The sequence below is a fragment of the Miniopterus schreibersii genome, assembly GCF_964146895.1.
Source record: "Miniopterus schreibersii genome assembly, chromosome: X".
Taxonomy (NCBI): Eukaryota; Metazoa; Chordata; class Mammalia; order Chiroptera; family Miniopteridae; genus Miniopterus; species Miniopterus schreibersii.
In genome coordinates this window covers 88,637,436-88,653,808 of record NC_138104.1, presented here as the reverse complement: position 1 = coordinate 88,653,808, position 16,373 = coordinate 88,637,436, and the positions used below count along the sequence as shown (strand labels likewise).

At 42.3% G+C, this 16,373-nt stretch overlaps 1 pseudogene across 1 annotated transcript; it reads left to right on the top strand.

The window, feature by feature from the left end:
• Positions 1-1,940: 1,940 nt before the first annotated feature.
• On the top strand, positions 1,941-2,414 carry LOC308551224 (histone H3.3A pseudogene; annotated as a pseudogene). Its single transcript has one exon. The product of its transcript is annotated as a histone H3.3A pseudogene (transcript).
• Positions 2,415-16,373: the final 13,959 nt, after the last annotated feature.

Sequence of the window (16,373 nt, the reverse complement as noted above, 5' to 3'; positions counted from 1 at the left end):
TAAATGGTGCACAATTAGGGCATATGCAAAATCACATTGTGATGAACAGGAGAGTGAGTTGGCTTTGAACGTAGGCCTGCGTTCCCCATCTAAGTCAGGTATTTCATCAAAACACACGCTCTCATCTCTTCCATTGTACAACCACTTGTTAGCTTTATGTGCATTCATTTATTCATCAATAGGTATTGAGTCTGTACAATGTGCTTGGTTGAGGACACAATCACTCTTCTCTGTCCCCAAATCTGTCATGCCCACCATCTTTCGTTTTGGGGCAAAAGTCACCATCTGTCTTACCTTTAGACTCAAGCACAGGGAACAGGGTTGCTGCCCTGGGACTGACCTATGGAGTATCCTTCTTGGGTCTTCTTTTAGTCACAGCCCTCACCAGAGGGCGAGGCGTCCACGGGACCAAGGATATCCCACTGAGAAGCTTAGTCCACTGAGAGTTTGTGTCCATCCAGAGGTTGCTCGCCCACCATTCTAGACCAAACTCTGGGTCAGGGCCAGTTTCGTGGGCACGCCACCTGTGCAGTCATACAGGGCCCTGTGCTCAGAAAGACCCATCCTTGATTTAAGGCTCTGCTGTTACTATCTTAAAATTCTTAATCATTTTAGCTCTGAACTTGTGTTTTGTGAATGAAGTCTGATGTGACAGTGGACATGCACGTGAACAGAGGAGATACGCTCTATCTCCCATATGCTACATCTCTGCTGCATATAGGGTTTGCAATGCCCCATATGCTGGGGGACCCACATGTGCTGGAGTTTAGTGAGGCTCAAAGCAAGTACAAGGTACGTTTGTTACATCTATGACTGAGGAGGTGAGGGCGCAACCTCCTTCCCATTTGAACTAGAACTTGCTTTGAGTGCAGAAAGAAGGTCGTTCTAAGAAAGCACAAATAAGCAAGGAACCCTAACATATCCTTTCATACTCATTTACTTGTCTGTATTAACTAACCACTTTTGTTGAAAAATGAAGATACAGAAGGTAAGGGAAAAATAGGCTAACATATGATTCCTGTTTATTTCAGTCTTTTCTCACTCATCAGTACACTTAAGGTAGAGAGTATTGGTGGAATGTGCTCATATCAAGAAGTGAAATTAAAACAATTAAGTTAATTTTGTGCAGGCTTCCTATTCTGGTAAGTTGTATAATTTCGATGATTCTTCATATGAGTTAAAAGCTCTTATGTTTCCATTTAACACTGGCATTGCACAATATAAAGATGAACAATAAAATTCGTGATAATTTAAATTTTTTTTACTTAGAATTGCATGAAATAGTAAACAGCACCATGACAAGTTGAGAGAGACCATGGAAGAAAGGAACAAGCCTTATATGTATCTTAGTAACCTTAACATTTCTTTTTTCCTACTTTCAGTACAAGGGGCTTTGCATTTTCATCTCGCATGAGGCCACACAAATTATGAAGCCAGTTTTGCTCAGGATATCTGGGACTCAAGACTCCCTTGCTCAAAGAGTCCTTACCTGTCTTCCAGACCTTTTCCCCAGATACATCCTTCTGAGGACAGATGGCATCATTGCTCTCTGCACTCCTAGGTGAAGGGATGCCCAAAAGGCAGCTTGAACTTGCAGCCTGGGACTCCCACTACATGCCACTAGGTTTGGGGTTGTTTGTTATGTGCCAGTAGAAAACAAGAACATGTAGATTGTCTTTTTATTTTCTGTTTCCTGCACTAAACTCTGAGACCATGTGGCACCTTACTCACCATTATATTCCCAACTACAACAGGTCCTCAAGTAATGTTGTTTTGTTCAACATCATTTCATTATAACTTTGATGAGATGCAGTAGGAACTTAACTCTTGTTTATAACAGTAGGCAATAGGCAGTAACAATACTGTAAAGTTAAATTTGATAACACAGGTAATAAAAAAATAAAAATGAATGACTAAATAAAAATAAGGTACCAAATGCCTGCGCCCCCTCCAGCTCACCGAGCTCCAGCCGAAGGAGAAGGGGGGCAAGTAAAGAGGTCTCTATACCATGGCTCGTACAAAGCAGACTGCCCGCAAATCGACCAGTGGTAAAGTACCAAGCAAGCAACTGGCTGGCAAGAGTGCGCCCTCTGCTGGAGGGGTGAAGAAACCTCATTGTTACAGGCCTGGTACTGTGGCACTTCGTGAAATTAGACGTGATCAGAAGTCCACTGAACTTCTGATTCGCAAAATTCCCTTCCAGTGCATGGTGCAAGAAATGCTCAGGACTTCAAACAGATATGCGCTTCCAGAGCACAGCTATTGGTGCTTTGCAGGAGGCAAGTGAGGCCTATCTGGTTGGCCTTTTTGAAGGCACCAACCTGTGTGCTATCCATGCCAAACGTGTAACAATTATGCCAAAGGACATCCAGCTAGCACGCTGCATATGTGGAGAGTGTGCTTAAGAATCCACTATGATGGGAAACATTTCATTCTTTTCAAAAATTTTTTTCTTCTTCCTGTTATTGGTAGTTCTAAATGTTAGATATTTTTTTCCCATGGAGTCAAAAGGTATGTAAGTATATGGTTGCAAGTTGAAAATAGGGGACAGAAATCAGGTATTGGCAGTTTTTCTATTTTCATTTGTGTGTGAATGTTTTTAATACAAATGCAAGGACATAAAGCATTAATGCAAGTCAAAATGTTTCAGTGAACAAGTTTCAGCAGTTCAACTTTATAACAATTATAAATAAACCTGCTACATTTTTCTGGACAATGCCAGCATTTGGATTTTTTTTATAACAAGTAAATTTCTTATTGATGGCAACTAAGTGGTTTTTGTAATATTTTTATCATACAGTAGATGCCATCTATTCACTATACTTTTCTAACTGAATTGTCCTACATGCAAGTACAAATTTTTAATGTCTGTCTTCTGTGCTGTTCCTGTAAGTTTGCTATTAAAATACATTAAACTATAATAAATAAATAAATAAATAAATAAATAAATAAATAGTATTTTGGGCCCACAGAAAAGCGTCACCTAACTCACCTTTGAAACTGTCTAAGCCAATCCTCAACTTTGAGTGAGCATTAGAATTATTTAGGATTTTTTTTTAAAGCAAAGCAATTATGATTTAATTGGCTACATCCTAGATCAATTAAAGCCAGAATCCCTGGGAATGGCACTCACCAAGCCTTTTTTTTTTTTTTTTTTTTTTTAAGATATCTTTATTGATTTCAGAGAAAAAGGGAGAGAGAGATAGCAATATCAATGATGAGAGAGTCGTCATTGATCGGCTGCCTCCTGCCCCTACTGGGGATGGAGCCCACAACCCGGGCATGTGCCCTGACCAGGAATTGAACCATGACCTCCTGGTTCATGGGGCAATGCTCAACCACTGAGCTATGTCAGCCGGGTGATAACAAACCATTTTTAAAGCTCCTCAGGTGATTCCAAGGTGAGAACCATAGCTCTAGGCTGGGTTATGAAAGATTAGCACAATCCAGGCAAATGGTGGCTGGAGTAGCCAGGGTCAGATGATGCCGTAGCAAGAGAAAAGAAGATGGATTGGAAGGCAAGAAACTTCCCTAAATTTTTGGAGCCTCATTGATCTCATCTGTAAAATATGGCTAAGAATATTTAGCTGGTAGGCTTGTAAGGATTAAAGAGATGATTCCTATAAAGTGCCCGGTTCATAAGAGGTGCCCAATGATACAGACTTTAGAGCTTTTATGTATGCAATTATTGATGAGTTGTTTTTTGTGTATATGTTGTTTGGAGTGTAGGGAATCTGTTAGCAAATCTCTGGGCGTTTCTCCAAGGAGGCAAGGCATACTGAAGGACTCTTTCAAAGTGGTTATGTGGAAACAGAAGCTGAACCTCTCTCCCAAGGTCCAACAAGTCTGGCTTCTTCTTGTTTCCTGGTGGCAAGCTTCCTTGTCACTTTAATTAGGCTCTGCTCAATTTTTATTGTTTCTCCTTGTCATCCCACCTTCTCTGCCTCAGCCAAATGCATTCCAACTATGTTCTTAAAGAGAAACAAGTGAAGATATTTCCATTAGCATTTCTCAATAGCTGAAGGGCTCTATCATGCCTTCATTCGGTTTGGGGTCCTAGGATGGGACTTAGGGATTTCAGAAGTCTCAGGAAGTTGGGTCTATATGAATATGCCTGACTGCATGGATGCCAGGGAACAATTTGTACTAAATCGTTTGATCCAAACCTTCTAGGATTCATTAAGGGAGTAGGACCAGCTCAAATCTAAAGGATCGAGATGGATGCAGATTCCTCAGTAGACCAACATTGCCCCTAAGTAGAGGCAATTAGGGCAGTGTTTCTCAAGCTATCTGTGGTCAAGGATTAGATATTTTAAAAAATTTCCAGCCCAGCCCGGCAGGGCATAGCTCAGCAGTTGAACATTGACCTAGGATCCAGGAGATCGGGGTTTGATTTCTGGTCAGGGCACAGGCCCGGGTTGCGGGCTCCATCCCCAGCAGGGGGCGTGCAGGAGGCAGCTGATCAATGACTCTCATCATTGATATTTTTCTCTCTCTCTCCCTCTCCCTTCCTCTCTCTGAAATCAATAAAGATATATTAAAAAAAAAAATTCCAGTCCATAGGAAATGGATAGTTTTATGAAAATACAATAAAGCACAAATGCTAGAAAAATAAAATAAAAAAGAAACAAAGACATGAAATTCAAGCTTAACTACTTTATTAGACTCAACAGACATCAAATTAATTTCACTTCAAAAAATAAAAATGCATAACAAAAAATATATAATAAAAGCAAATATAACATAAAAAAGAATTGCAGGAACCACACGTTTATGAAAGTGTACATATAAGTGATTAATATAATTACTATTTTACCTAATTTTTGTTATTCCACAGTCACAACTAAATAAAAATTGAGTCAAGTATCAATTCTCCATATTAAATGCTTATGCACATTTTTAAACAAACAATATTTGAAGTTTCAATGTAACAAATGAGCTTGCTTCTTGTTAATTAATCTAGACACCACTATTCACAGGGCATAATACATATCTAAAATGTTTCTATGTTTTGTTTTAATAATATTTATATTCCAAATTGCTAATTTGATTCTTGATTTCATCTACTCTACTGTTGATTCCCTGTAAATTATTTTTCATTTCTGTTAGTGTAGCCTTCATTTCTGACTGGCTCTTTTTTATGGTGTCCATGTGTTTCTTTTATGCTGTTGAAGTTCTAAGTTCAACTACTCTTCCGCTAAATTCATTCAGCATCCTTATAACCAGTGTTTTGAACTCTGCATCTAGCAGATTGCTTGCCTCTGTTTTGTTTAGTTCTTTTTCTGGAGTTTTCTTCTGTTCTTTCATTTGGGACATATTTCTTTGTCTCCTTGTTTTGATAGCCTCTCTGTGTTTGTTTCTGTGTATTAGGTAGAGCTGCTACGTCTCCCAGGCTTGGTAGATTTGCCCAAGCTGGGCACTCCATTTGTGCCCCCCCTCCCTGTGTGGCCTGTGAACACCCTCCTGTTGTAGTTGAGCCTTGATTGCTTTTGGCATGTCAGTAGGAGAGGTTTACCCCCAGGCTGATCAGCTGCAAAAACTGGCTGCAACCACCGACCACCACGGAGGATCAGCCATGCAGGACCCCATGCCCCCCAAAAGAGGACTTTCTTCAGTAAGGCTCTGATGCCTGCTGTGTCTGCCCTTTGAATGTGTTGGGTGGTTGGGTGGTGTTTTGACATGGTCTGAAGCTGTCCACTGTGTGTGCTGGCTCCCAGGCCTCCTGGGAGGTGCAGGCCAAGTCAGTTTCCACCTGAGTTCTGCCCAGGACCACCCAGCTTGAGCTACCAAGCTATCTACAGCTGGCTGCTACTTGGGCTGGGCTTGCAGGTGCCCAGGAGAGGCCAAGCTGTGAACTACAGTGGGCTGCTGCTAGTGCTGGACCTGGGGCCACTTAGCAAGAAGTACGAGGCATGCTGAAGGCAGACACTGCTTGTTTGAGAGATTTTAGGAAAGTCTGAAGCACAAGCTAAGACAGGCCATTGGTATGGAAAAGGCAATGCAAACAGCTTGGGTGGGCTCTCAAGTTTGGTGGGGCTGGGCCACAGGTAATAACCAGGGCAGGGCAAACTGTGAGCCAGGTTGATGGAAACTCAGATATGGTTCCCACCTGCCATCTCTGTGGTGGGGAGGGCTCATCAAAAGAACAGTGGTCTCTGCCAGCACTTTTGTCTGGGAGAAAGCTGCTTCCCAGCTCTCGTCCTGATACCAGACACTTCAGTTCCTCCCCGTATGTCCTTGGTGCCTTTTCAGCTGCTTTCCAGCACTGGAGCTCAGATGGAGTGAGTCTGAGTAAGTCTGTGTGTGGGCCTTTTAAGAGGAACTGCCTGGGACTCCAGCAACCCTCCAGGTCACTCAGCCACAATCCTCGCTGGTTTTTACAGCCAGAAGTTATGGGGACTTCTCTTCTCAGCTCTAGAACCCTGGGCTTGGGGGCCTGGTGTGGGTCTGGGACCCCTGGCTCTTCAGGGGGACCTCTGCAGCTGAGATATGCCTCCCAATTTTTATCTGCCACACATGGGTGTCGGACCAGCCCATTCTGTGTCTCCGCTCCTCCTACCAGTCTTGATGTGGCTTCTTCTTTAAATCCCTAGTTGTAGGATTTCTATTCATCTAGATTTCAGTTGGTTCGGAATGATGGTTGTTCTCTAATTTAGTTGTAATTTTGATATGGTTGTGGGAGGATGTGAGTGCCACATTTACCTATGCTGCAATCTTGACAAGAAGTCCAAGGATCATTCTCTTAAATTATCTTTTTATGAAAGAGATGGATTAAAGATTCATGAATTTCCTGTGTGTGAATTTTTTGAAGTACAATTAAATTCAAAGTGTCCTATCAGATTTGTAAAGTATTCAGAGAAAATTATTTGCAGATATGCAATATTAAGATCATTACCTAAGTCAATGATAATTTATGAACTATGTCATAACAATCTATAAAAACTTTGTTCTTCCAAGATTCTAATTCTTGCTTTGGTTTTTCAATCTTATTTACCATTGAAAAACATGTACTATGGCCCTAGGGGGTTTGGCTCAGTGGCTAGAGTGTCAGCCTGCGTGCTGAAGGGCCCTGGGTTTGATTCTTGCCAAGGGTACGCACCTTGGTTGCAGGCTCGATCCCTGGCCTCGGTCGGGGCACCCTGCGGGAGGTAACCATTGGATGTGTCTTTCTCACATTGATGTTTCTCTCTCTCTCTCCCCCTTCTACTCTCTCTGAAAAAGTAATGGAAAAAATATCCTCAGGTGAGGATTAAAAAACCCCACCATGTACTGTGTCTTTGCGTGGGATAAGTGCAGAGCTTAGATTAAAAAATGTACTGAAAATATAAAAAATATCAAACCAGCTAATTCATATCTTTAAAAAGTTGGGTTAAGCCGGCTTCTTATCCTGCAGAAACATTGAGAGTTTATTCTGTAGTTCTAACAGTCTTGACAGAACTTTCCTCTTGATGATCATCACACCCAGCAGGCAGTAATCATTGTTTATGTTTAGCATCTACGTTATCATAAAATATAAAGAGAAATCTGAAATGTAATGCATTAGCTCTTACGTAATTCTCAGATTTTAGCACATCAGTCAGCACACTGTTTAGTTCAGTCAGCATTATTTTTGTAGCAAATGTATCTTTTTCTTTAAAGGTTCTTTTTTAAAAATATGTTTTTATTGATTTCAGAGAGAGGAAGGGAGAGGGAGAGGGTGACAGAAACATCGATGATGAGAGAGTCATTGACTGGCTGCCTCCTGCACACCCCCTACTGGGGATCGAGCCCACAACTCAGGCATGTGCTGTGACCAGGAATCAAACCAGCGACCTCTTGGTGTATGGGTTGACACTCAACCACTGAGCCACACCAGCCAGGCTAATTTTTATACACTTTAGAGTTACAGTCAACAAAGTAATCCTAAAATAGGACATATTGTAATGTGGTCTTATGGTGTATGTCTTGTGTGCAGCTTTTAGTACATGTAACTCACCAAGCAAGTGTGACATTATCTAAGCTGGTCCACGTCCTCTTCAATGAGCCAAGTCCATCGATGTACTCTTTCTTGGATGTTGCACCAATGTCGAAGTGTTATAAAAGTTTCCAAACACTCTAAATTTCTCTTATCTCGACCATAGCATACAGTTCATGGAACAGCACTGGTCTGGGGATTACTCTTTAAAGTACAGGATTTGGAGTCTAGAGAGATCTGACTTCAAAATCAAATTTTATTACTTACCAGCTATGTGACCATAGCAACTTTTGCAACCTCTTTTCAATCTCCTCTTCTCTAAAATGGAGATAATAATGTCAATCTCAAGGGGTTGTAATAAAGATGAAATAATGCACTCATGCATTTGTTCATTCAAAAATATTTATTGAACCCCACTATGTGCCAGAAGCTGTTCTAGAATCTTGAGTTCCATTAATGAACAAAACAGACAAAAGTGAGAGAAAAACAGACAATAATAATAACAACATCAATACAACGAATAAGTAATTTATAAAGTATATTAAAAGGTGGTATATTATGGAATAAAAGTATACAGTAGAGTATGGTTAAGGGGAGTCAAGAGTGCTGGACGGGGGTGGGGTGGGGATAGATTAATAGTGTGATCAGGAAAAAATTCAACTCAATTCGATAATGCAAGCAGAATCACTAGCACAGAGCATAGTTAGTACTTAGTAAATGGTAGCTTTTATCATAATTAGTTCATGGTGATTTAATGTTGCCCTTCAGGAAGCTAAAATGCCTTTATTTTGGGGTGCTTAATACAAATGAGTGTGTATACACAAGTATGCATGCACTCATACACACATACTCACATGCCATAGACATTTTATTTGGATTCACCCAGCTCCTTTTATAGCACAGCTTCTATTTGCATTCATGATCATTTGGGGGCCCAAATAAGTGGACGTTAAATTGGTTTTGGGGTAGAATAGGATGAAACGAGAGGCTCACAATTTTTTTTCCTATTTAACATAGAGGAACTGTCAAAAGGCTAAGACCAGCATTTGATTCCACCCCAATTCCGTGTGTCTAACTTGACTGATTTTCTCTTTGTTAAAGTGTCACTGTCTCTTTTGATCCTGCAAGATGTATTACATTTGGCAAAAGCCACGGGAGAAAGTATATCAGAGAAGTGAAAACTGTTGTCATCAACTAACCTTCACAGTTGATGTTTCTTGAAGATTCAACTGACCTTCACTACCTTTTCAGGAATAACTTACTCCGGGAATTGTACACACAGCGTGATAAAACTTTCATTAAAAAACACACCGTATAGATACCTAAGAAAAAATGGTTATTTTAAAGTGGTGGGATTGTGGGTATTTTCCAACTTTCTACAATCAGTATGTATTTTTTTTAATAATCAGAAACAGCAAATAAGTGTTATTTAAAGAGAGAGAGAAAAAATAACCCACTCTTACTAATACAAGGAGGCTTGTTCTTTTGTGCTTTCATTTTCATCACAGGGGAAGTGGAGGAGTGGAATTTATTGGTTTGGGGATTGTTTTGAGAATTTCTCTTTTGGATTTTATCGCCACATTCTCGGAAAAACTCTACGTGAATTTACTACTCAATCTGCTCTGCTGGTTTATTATTAGACCGGCCTCCTCTAAACTTGGCCGGAAATCAAAGGCCCATCCAGATAAGAATCTCCACAATGTGCATTTTCAGAGCAAGTCAGAAGCTGCTTTGTTTTAACACTCGAATAAAGCTTTTGTATTTTCAGTTTCAAGTGCTCTGCAGTAAACCAACAGTCCATATAGATTATACAAAAGGGTTAGATGTTGGTTTGAGCCAGTTTCTGGGGTGGGGGTGGGGGGAATCACCATTGAGGAAAAGCAAGTGTTTAAACAATGAGCTGACAGCTGCCGGTCCATTAGATCCCTCCACGGGCCAGCTCCTGCTCTTTTCAATTTCACTGTGATCTTCTGTAGAGACAACTCTTCATGGCTGAGCTGCTGGTGATGAGCTATGTTCCAGCAGCACCTGCACTTATCAGAGCAATACCTTTTATCAGAGGACTCTCACATAAAGCCCTTTATAAGGAAGAGAAACAGTGCCAGCTTGGAAAGAGGGAAGAAGGAAATATATACCTATTTCAAGTTCCATATAGGCCATTTAAGTAATGGTAGAGTTAGAACTAAAAGCTTGAAACTCTTGATTTATACTAGATCGTCCTGGCCATCCTCAGGAGTATCAGGATCCATCCTTAGCTGGAGTTTAATCCAAATAGTTAAACCTCATAGTTTGCTAAATTAAGCGCTACTTTAATGATGGTGTCTGCCTTTTTTTTTTTTTTTTAAATGCCTTTCTGGTGTTAGACTTAAAGAAGCCACATAAAAGGTATATTTTCTTCAGCTTCTGCTTCAGGGAACCACACTTTTCTCTTTCCTGAGTCAGGTATCATTCATATAATCAGTCCTTTGGAACAGCCCAGGGGTTTGGTCCAGGGTTTCGCTGGAGGAGAGCGGAGTCCTAGGTGAGACAAGCCTTTGATTCTTTGTATGGAGGTTTTCCCTCACCTCTGATTTGTTCCTCTGCCGAGGCCCTCCTTTCCTTTTGTTCTTTCGAATGTCTTCCTTTGTGATCTCCGGTTTAGATTTTTGCTTTGGCCCCATGGTTTGCCCTGACCACATTTCGGATCTGCCAAATCTTTATTGCTTACTCAGTTCTTAACCCCTTTACCTCCTCTCACCTTGGATCCATACCTGCACCTGTTTTCCTAGGCCTGACTTCAACCTGCAACGACCCTGTCCAGGCTGAACCTAACTAGATTTTAGCTCCACCAGTGTGAACTGAGCAGTCGGTTCAACCAAACAATGAATTCAATCTACATTCCCCAAATCAGTCGCTCTAGTTCTTCAATTCAGTGGATTTACTTTTTTCATAATTAATGAGCACATTTTTGACTGCACTAAATGATCAAGTCAAAGTAGAAAATTGGTCATGTCTCCAAGAATATCTTTTTTAAGCCTTTTATCCCCCTGCAAAAATACTGAGTCAATTTGGTAGATGTAGGGAATAAACATTTAAAAATTAAAAAAAAAATAAAATTGGTTTTAGAGAGAGGAAGGGAGAAGGAGAGAGAAAGAGAAACACTGATATGAGAGAGAAACATTGATTAGCCACTTCCCACATGCGCCCGGACCGGGGATCAAACCCACAACCCTCGTACATGCCCTTACTGGGAATTGAACCTGCCACCTCCTGGCGTACCAGACGACGCTCCAACCGAGCCACACAAGCCAGGGTAGGAATAAGCATTTTTAAAAAATGTATTGATTTTAGAGAGAGAGAAAGGAAGGGGAGAGGGAGAGAGAAACATCAAAGAGAGAACCATCGATCGGCTGCCTCCTGCACGCCCCCTACTGGGGATCGAGCCTGTAACCCGGGCCTGTGCCCTGACTGGGAATCGAATCAGGGACCTCTCAGCGCATGAGACAACACTCAACCAACTGAGCCACATTGGCCAGGGCACATTTTTAATTTCATAGTTTAAAACTTCATAGTTTGACCCCAAAGCAGAAAGAGGCTGCCTCATTTTATCACATTCAGTGGACAATAGTGGGTGGTACTTTAATATGGACAGCAAAGGAGACTAAAATAGATGCTCTCAGGCCTGCAGTAAGTCATTTCTCCATCACTTAAAACCCTGCACCTAAAGCCCAGTGTGCATCTCCTGTCCCATTTAGTTATTGCTGCTTGGGTTCTTCCTTGGGACAAGTGTAAACGCCTTGAGACTGGGCATGTCCCATTCATATTTGTACCTTTCTCAACACCTGGCACCGAATCCAGTGCCTAGGAAGTCCCCAACGATCACTGAATTGAGTTGAATTCATGGTTAACCTGAGGAAGGGAAAGGCTTACACTGAAAAATACAGATTCGTGCAACTTTTCTTCAGGTGGCGAGTATTTATATAACACAGGAATGAAGGAGGGTGTAAATAATACCTTAGCGAAAGTACCTCAAAAGAACCACAGGGGGGCCTTCAACCACTCAGAACAGATTGACGTCCTATCACCTTAACAATAGGGGTGGAAATCAAAATAGGTTTACTATTCAAACAGCCGCTTTAAAAGTTAAAGCTGCTACTAAGCAAAAATCCAGCAAAATATTTTTACCAAAAAAAGTCATAAAGGCATTGGATGGCAAAATGACATTAAAAGATTCATTAGACTTGCTTAATCCATCCAGAATGAGCTGAGCTGTGGAGCACTTTTATCTGGACATGGAGGCATCCAGCCTTCTCTGTATCAGACAGATATATTCAATCCAATGAGATAAATGCAAACACTGCATTTGGTGTCCAAAATGAAGTTTTATTGGAACACAGCCATGTCCATGTGCTTACAGATTGTCCATGGCCACTTTCACACTACCATGGCAGAATTGAGTAGTTGTGAGAGGCTGTATGGCCTGCAAAGCAAAAAACGATTATTATCTGGTCCTTTATGGAAAAAGTTCAGCATCCCCTGTATTATTAATGACATAGGTATTTAAACCCAGGAAGAGGGCATGCTGAGATAGAGGCTGGAATTTCATGCAACTTTACATTTGGAAAAAAAAAATTCTCCTATGCAGATATGCAGATACACTTACTTCCATGCACACACATCCTGGGACATACACATGACCTGTAAGGGCAGCTAATACAGCTCATGGATGCTTTTGATAGAAGGGTGAGTTCACATATTACCTGGAGAGCTACTTATGAGAGGAGGTTAGCATTTGGAACAGATCCCTGGTGGATTCTGTTTGTTTTCTTTATGATTGGAATAGATGGGCTACATTTCACTGAGCTACTTCATAAAATTCTAGACCTATACAGCAAGGAGAAATACCAAAGTTAAGTCTTTCCAAATTTAAATATATTGAATGTCACCAGTCCCAATGAGAACCTACTTATTTTAGAAACTTGCAGCATTAACAAAAAATTGCAGTATCCTTGACACCCTCTCACTCCCATATCCCAGAATACATGGTAGGTTGTATGTTTCCTGAATGCTTGAGGAGTTGGCCGGAGAGAAAATAGAGCACGCACAGGAAAGTATACTGTTGAATTTCCTGGTTATGGCTTTCTTATTTTAGACAACTCAAGTGTAAATGCAATCTTGACCTTTAAACATCCACATGATGATGTGTGAAAAATATACAATATAAGCAATAAACAACTAGCCAAGCATTATGTTTCTAATTTAGGCTGCTACTGTCTTATAGCATGTTGATTTGCTAAATATAATTTGTAGCATTGCTACTGGGCAGAAAGCCACTGCCCACAAGCAGGCTCTCTGAGAAAAACTGTCTTGTAAAATCTCTTTCACAGAGAAACAAATACATGTTTAATATTTTTACTTCTTGTATGCATAATGATCCTGAGAATAAAAACAACTAGTGCTACGTGATATATAAATCAGTGGGTAATATGGAACACTAGCTATTTTTATTGGAATTTTATCATGTTGGAATATTGCAATGTCTCTGTGGGACCCAATAACTTAAGAGGCAAAGCAAGTGACCGTAGGAAACAGGGAAGAGAAACACTGTAGTTTGTGGGGTGAGGAAGGAAGTTTATGCCCGCAGGGCTTTGGGCAAAGTGCTCCTAGAGAGCATTTCTTCTGTCACAGACAGTGTGGCTGACTGCAAAAAAAAGGCCACAAATTTGTCCCATCTCCATATGGGTGCCCTGTTATAGAGAAAACCACAGGCCCAAAATGGCATCACTTGTGCTTAGGCTCAAGATACCAAACCTAGATTTAATACCTGACCTAATTGCTGTTTCAATCTCTCCCAGAAACATAATCAACCAGTCTGGAATTTTCTGGTCAACAGGTAATCTGTCATGTGGGCCCTCTCCCTCCCCCATACAAAGAAGGGGCGATCCGCATGATAAAAACGCTTACTGTTCTCTTCCTCCCACGAGAAGACGTTCTGGTCTAAAAATACCCCCCCCCCATGCCCCCAAAAGTTCCCTTGCTCTACTCTTCTACAAATACCTTTCATTTGGACAACCCCCAGGAGCCCCCTTCTATGGGATGCCGCTGCCTGATTCGTGAAGAGCCCCTGCCCTTTGGAGTTTGCCCTCTCGGTGCTCTCTGCAACCCTGAGCCCCCCAAGTGAAGAAGCCGGGTTAGCCTCCTGGACTCTAAAGCAGAGAGAAACCTTCCCACCTACAGCCCCTTAGACCAACCACCCCGCCAGCTACCAGACATGAGGGTGAGATCATACTAGGCAGCCCAGAGTGGAAGAACCTTTCAGCCGACCCACAGAATCAGGAGAATTAAGAAATGCTTATTATTTTAAGCTACTAAATTTTGGAGTGGCTTGTTATGCAGCGAGAGCTACAGGAGGTGCCGGGGTGGGACCCTGAGTGGTTCCTGCATTGAGGGCCCACTTATGCTGCTCTTGCCCAGAGTTTGCCTGACTGTGAGGACCATTACTTCCAAGTCCAATGAAGGCTGCTGGGCCACATGCTGATCACGGGGGCTTGCTTATGGGGTCCAGGGTTACCCTAGGGGACATGGGGTAATGAAAAGTTCTAGGGGACCTTCTTGGGCTGGCAGCCACCTCTCTGAAGGGTCTTATAAATTCTGATTCCTTTGGGTTTCTTGCAGGTCTGCTGGAATGGTTTAGGCCCACGAAGTTGGGGAGGCCCCTGGAAATTCCCCACCAGTTGAGAGTTCTTTTTACTCCACAGCCTCTAAGGGTTCACTGACATTTACATATGCTTCCTGGGCTTGCTCTGACTCTAGTGAGAACCTTTGGGATAGTCATAGAAGCTCCAAGGACAGGCAGGCATCCACACTATAGGCCCAGGGGGTGGGATGGTGCCAGGCTCTCTGGAGGCAAACTGTACTCATGAAGAGGGGCTTTGGCGCTCCTCAGAGGACAGGCAATTTCACTGAGGGCCTGGCTTCTAAATTGGGCTCGGCCACAAATTAGCTCTACATCCCTGACCAAAAAACAGACAACGAACTTCACTTTTCCGGGTCTCAGCTTTCCAAATCTTTGAAGTGGGAAAAACTGTGTTGGATGGCATTTACTGTCTTTGCTGGATTCAGCAGTTTTGAGAATTATCTCCTAGACTTTGCATGGTGTCCTTCTGCATCCCTCACTTCTTTTAACTTGGCACTGTCACCCCCTCACCCAGAGTTGTGATCCCAAGGGAGAAGCGAGGCAGGCCCTTTTCAGGGTGATGACAAGAGCCATGCATATGAACTCTACTCAGGGCTCATCTAACTGATATTAAGTGAGTTCTCCCAGGGGAACATTAGTGAGGCTTTGGCTAAAAAGGTATTGTTGGAGGAGGGAGAGGGAGAAGCCCAAGAAGAATCCTGGAAGAGGGTCTAATAGACTAACTACTCTCAGTTAATACTGTAAAGGTTTTGTTTTGTTTTTTAATGGGATACGGGAGCAAGGGAGTAAAAAAAACAATTAAAAAACATCACGATTTAGCTCAGGGCTTACGTATTTTATATTCAATGCTTACAAACTAGTCCCCGTTCAAAACCCACCCAATGGCTTCCCATTGAATAAAATCCTTACTAGTCCCAGTAGTCCAAAAGTTGCTTTGGAATGGCCTTTCTTGCAGTCTCAACTCCCACGCTCTCTCCAGCACTCAGCCTTACTTGCTGCTCCTGGAATACACCAGGATCCTTCCTACCTCACGGCCTTCCCTGGCTCTTCCCTGTGCCTGGAATGCTCTGACCCCAGGTCTTCTGGTGATTTACTGCTCTACTGGGAACCAGGACTTTTCAAACTCTCCAGAATGTTCTAATGTGCGCCCAGGGCTGAGAATAACTGAGCTAGAGTGTCATTTAAGCTCAAAGCTCCTCAAACTTAAAATATAGGTGTAAACCACTTGGGAACTCTTACTCCAATGCAGATTGTGATTCAGGAGTGGGGAGGGGCTGGAGATTCCTCATTTCTACCAAACTCCCAGGTGACACTTACCTCCCATGCTAATGGCGAGGTCCCTAAGAGCAGGGAATACACCCCAATTTGTGCCACCTGTGAAGTAGGCACCCTGTGAATGTTTGCTGACCAGCAGCTTGGCAGTTGCCATGGCTCTTATTTACGGCCCCATGCCACTACCAGTGGGTTCTGAGGACCTAAGATAAGATGGGATGTGTTACTTAATCAAGAGGTCAGGCTCGCCCGGCCGGGCGTGGCTCAGAGGTTGAGCGTCGACCTAGGATCCAGGAGATGGGGGTTCGATTCCCGGTCAGGGCACAGGCCCGGGTTGCGGGCTCGATCCCCAGCAGGGGGCGTGCAGGAGGCAGCCGATCAATGATTCTCTCATCACTGATGTATCTATCTCTCTCTCCCTCTCCTTTCCTCTCTCTGAAATCAATAAAGATATATTTTTTTAAAAAAGAT